A 5,474-nucleotide genomic window follows, 5' to 3' on the forward strand; every position below is an offset into this window, starting at 1 on the left:
TCGCCTGACAACCGATGCTGGTGTGTTTACATCGCCGTAACTTAGCGATTCGGGCAAAAGTGACCGATAGAATAAGTACTCACAAAGAATAAGTCCCGGAGTCGATTTGCTCGACTAAAGGTGGTGCTCCAGCATGGCCGCAGTGAAAATGACTGAAACAAGTAAAAGAATAAAAGAAAACAAATATATTGTAAATTGTGAATGTAAGAAGACAAAGCTCGAATTTTATAGAATGGTAGAAATCACTTATAGGAACCAAAGGTATGTTTCTGCCAATGTTTGCAACGATAAACGCGTTCTATAAACGTGTTTAAAAGTGAATTCTTTGAGAATAGGATAAAAACATTTCACTATTACAAAGGGAACAAAAAGATTTACCTTTGCCATAAGGTAAAGAAATAAAGAGAATATTTCATTCCAAATTAAATTGTTTATTATGATCTTTTAGATACCAGATTAATTTACGAAGCATATGTATGCTCATATGTTTGTGTACTTGTGAAATGTTTGCAAATATTATTTGCAAATATGTTTGTGTAATATGTTTGCAAATATTACTTCATACTCAGTAATTCTAGATAGAATCTCACACTTTAGACAGAGTAAATATTTATTATATTCGTAATAGTTCCAGCATTCACTTACATAGGTTTATTCCCTGGTTCATGGAGAAATCACACACAGCCGTGAGTTGTTGGATGATTGACTTAGCCGTCGATTTCATCGGCGTGATTTGTTACGATGTTAACTTACGCTTTCTGGTGCTCTCATGATCACGATCTACAAAAATTCATTTGCGCACGTGATTACGTTTAATATCGTTCAATAATTCTGTTAAAATTAAACAAGAAATACTTGTTCTCGTGGCAGCATCTAGAAATTAGCTTTGACTTTCTACTGAAGGTGTCTGTTGTATTGATTGTTTAAGATAAAATTCACGTTGTAATTGCAGAGGTAGTAATTATATGCACAAGGGGTGCACCTGATTCTGAAGTTCAGTATAAATCTCATTGTCTTAAAAGTGTTAACGTTGTTATCTTTCATATGTCTTAACACAACTTACCTTGTGCGGAAACGAAATAAGTTAAGAAAAAGGATGATCATGTCGTTTATGTGCTTCGAAAAATATACATAGCATATTCATGAAAAGAATTTAAAAACAAAGTATTGACATGTTCTTTAAAGACAGCATGTCTTGCTGTTCCGTTCCAGTCATCAAAGATGAGCCAGCTAGAATATAAAGTATCTCAATCAGATCACCTATGCTGATATTTCACTCTAGATTTGGGTGTACAGACTCCAATTTTTGTTACTATTGGAGATAGTAGGACATCTGGTAAAGTTTTTGATTTAGGAGTTATTCTGAGTTTAGGGCTCTGTCGTATAATGCCAGTTCATTCCATATTACTAGATTTGGTCCACGACTTGTGATTCAGATATTTGAAGCGGTCTTGTTTTTTATATCTGTCATTCAGAGAATGCGCCACTCAGCTGAACCGATACCAGCTGACATAGCATATAAGATGGTATCCCTGCGTTTTTTAACGGTAGAGTATGATTTGAGAGAAATTTTACAGCAATTTCTATCAGGTTCAGCGACGACGTACAGACTCCATGAATCTGGAGATAACTTTCTATTTATGCCAATTTACTAAACAAACCGTATGAGGCTTACGTTAAAATGCTATTGCTTTGCAAGCAGATAAACATGTGTGTACTTATTCTGCGTTGGGATTGTAACTTCACTGTAATGCACGCTTGCACTGCCAGCAGGAGATTCGAGGTTCGGTTTCACTGGGTAGTTTTGTTGATACTTTTAACTTTTGAGGTATTTTTTCTCTAGAAATTTATACCGATTTGTATTACATAAATATCCGTATGTACATACATACATACATACATACATGCACGCACGCATGCATGCATACATACATACAGAGAGACATACACAAATACACATATATATACATATTTGAGGAAAAGCTTTTCTTTTAAATATTTGTAATGAAAAGCACGGCTGTTCTACCTTTATTTTACTAAGATTCTTTCTTGTTTATCAGTTTTTTTACTGTTCCTAAAGCCATTATCGTGTTTAGATCTTCACGTCTGGATGGAGTGATTGGTGTTGGTGTGTGTTACTATTTTAAACTGCTGCTTCTTAGGACTAGCAAGACTAGTGCATTGTAAGTTTAAATTACAGAGCATTGGCTGTTTTCTTTCATCATTCACAAAGAGTTTGTAAGTAATGTACGCTACATTTGTGTAAGTCTAGCATTGTCTTGTGGAATTAGTATCACTTCCATTACTAAACAATCGCCTACCTATGTGAACAATTCTGTATAGAAATATTGTTTATTAATGTAGTTATAATTTTTTGGACTATTAACATCAACTTTACTATGATAAAATTGTTTCATATATCTACACTAAATATCGAAGGGTTTGCTCTGTCATTGTCATCAAATGTTCGTCGAGGGGAACAAAGTGTAAAAATGGAAGTCTCTACTTTAGAAAGTTGGGTAGAGAATGTGCTTCACAAAAAAAAAAAAAAAAAAAAAAAAAAAAATTACTAAAATTGAAATATGTCTTGAGTTAACATATTTGTAACTGAAATGATTTATCTAATATTAGTAACTGAGATATTGTTGTCTTTTCCCCAAGCGCATAATTATTTCTAATTAGGTTTTTCATGCACACTACATTAAATTTAAATAGATGTTATCGTTGATATATTCATTACATTGAACTAGTTCTGTGTTGTTCTATAACCTGGTTTACTCACTTTTTAGTATAACCGTTGTCGACAATTTTTGAATCATTGCGTAAATTCCTTTATATAGCATTTTGTTTTTGGACTAGAATGTAAATTTGAATGAAGTAAAGATATGGCCATCGACATTTTATATCTATGTGGACATTCGTTGTCTTCATATAAGTATAGGTAGTTATGTCTTTAATGGTATATCGGTTATGGTCCACGTTTATATTTCATGTACTATTCTTTTATTCTCTTATTTGTTTCAGTCATTTGACTGTAGCCATGCCGGAGCACCGCCTTTAGTCGAACAAATTGACCCCAGGACTTATTGCTTGTAAGCCTAGTACTCATTCTATCGGTGTTTTTTGCCGAATCGCTAAACTACGGGGACGTAAAAACACCAGCATCGGTTGTCAAGTGATGGTAGGGACAAACGCACACACACATATATACAAGGGCCTCCTTCAGTCTCCGTCTGCCAAATCCACTCACAAGGCTTTGGTCGGCCCGAGGCTCTAGTAGAAAACACCTGCCCAGGGTGTCACGCTAAACCCAGAATCATGTGGTTGGTAAGCAAGCTACTTACCACACAGCCACTCCTGGCTAAGGAAAGTCTTTCTTTAGGCTATCCTCGATACTCGTGTTTTGGATAGTTGTTTTTAGTCTTCCTTTAATCTTTCGTCATTTTATATTACGTCCTTAACGATAAATATGTCATCAAAATGTTCGTTGTAGATCTATGTTCATGCCTTGATATCACTGTTTTCTATAGATGCCATGTAGAATGTAGACCCTAAAGGTGGAACCTGTGGGTACTCTATTCATTCACATACATAATTTGCTCTGTGGACTACGAAAGGGTGCTTCTACCAGATGTAAGGTGTTTCTTTAATGTAGAGGACAGTATTATTGATTGATGTTTATATACATGGTTTAATAATATAGTTTATATTTTAAACATTGTCTTACTCCAAGGTGAAAGTAATAAACATTCATATTCACACAAGGATAAAAAATTCTGGAACTGTTTAAAACCAATTCAATTTATTTACGCCATTATTGATCATAGAAAAAGCATGAATATCATGCAGTCAATTTCATTCTCCTTTCTTGTAAATTTACACATAGGAATATATTTACGTGTCTACGTGTGCATATGTGTGTGCGGATTGATTTATTGAATGAGACATTCATTCGTTCGTTCTATGTAGTGCGCACACACACACACACACACACACACACACACACACACACACACACTCATACACACACTCGAACTCACACTCTCTTTCTCCTTTTTCTCTCTCTGACATACATATTCACAGAATGTTATGCTTGTGTGTTTATCTCGCTTCTCTTTTTAACGAAATGGTTTGCTTTCTTTCTGTTTTATAACTCTTCCAACACTTAAAACATTTTGTGTGAAAACTTCCACTGTTGTCACACACCAAGCATGTGAGATATTTATTTGGGTTGAAAGTTTAAGGTCTGCATTGTGTTATAAAGAGTCATATATAAAAATTAAACCCAAAAGTGTTAATGAAGGTAGTTTCTATCTGCTTAAGAAAACACGGAAATGTTTTTTGTAGATTTGAAATATTTTCAATAATGAATCATTTTACTTTACGAAAGGCTTATAGATCTAAATAACTAAATCTGAAGGTCAGTAAACGAGGATTAATGGTTTTCATTCTTTATTTCATGTTCACACGCTAAAAGAAAACAAATGCATTTCCTGTATCATTCTGAGCATTCGATAGACAAAAAAAGAAGCCAAACAGTAAATATATGTACATATAAAAAACAAAAACAAAACGATGAAAGAACTATTTAGGTTACTTCTACGTTGGATATTCTTTAAAGAAAAACATTTAGTCTTAATGGTGTCATTGCACTAAAGCAGAGTTCACAGAAGGCCGATAAATAAATGGTATATAAATAAACAATAGAGGATTTGAGAATCAAGGTTAATTGATCAATATTTAAACCTCCACTCTTATATGAGGAGATGAAAAAGTACAAGTCAATAAATATTTATTTATCGCATGTAAATGTGATCAGTGTTAAGTTAGTTGCTTGAATTTTCCGAATAGATACATCTATCAATTGGTAAATAAACACTTAGTGACTCTCAATGAATTATTATTATTTCAGGAGATTTTAGCTCAATGTTGTAAACCATGAAAATAGTTAGCAATTATACATTGCTTCACGTATGTGTTTTTAAATACTTAGAAGAAAAAGGAGACAAAAAAGTCATATTAGCCGTGAGAGAAGTTATTCTCAGGCCAAGGCTTGAGTCGAACATTTACGACAGAGGAGAAATTTGTAAAAAAAACACCCTAGGACGAGGTATTGGCATAAAGTCTACATAATGACTTATGACTGATGCCTTCTATAGTGACTGTTTCTAACCATTATTTGCTAATAACGCACGCGCAACCGTAAAAGGACTTTACTCGAAACATTGATACTTCCTCGTTTACATCAGAGCGTGATAACCTTTTTATACTCTTTTTTTCATTAAATTTTACATACGCAGATTACTTTCGCTGTTTCAGTTTCACATTCTCCGAAAATTAAGGTGACTGAAAGATCAGACTGTAAAACGAGAAAAAAGCCCTTTCTTTGTTTCTTTCTTTCTCCCCCCCCCACTCTCTCTATATATACATATATACACGTATACGTGTATATATATATATATATATATATATAT

Source organism: Octopus bimaculoides, chromosome 4, assembly GCF_001194135.2.
Source record: "Octopus bimaculoides isolate UCB-OBI-ISO-001 chromosome 4, ASM119413v2, whole genome shotgun sequence".
NCBI classification, from domain to species: Eukaryota; Metazoa; Mollusca; class Cephalopoda; order Octopoda; family Octopodidae; genus Octopus; species Octopus bimaculoides.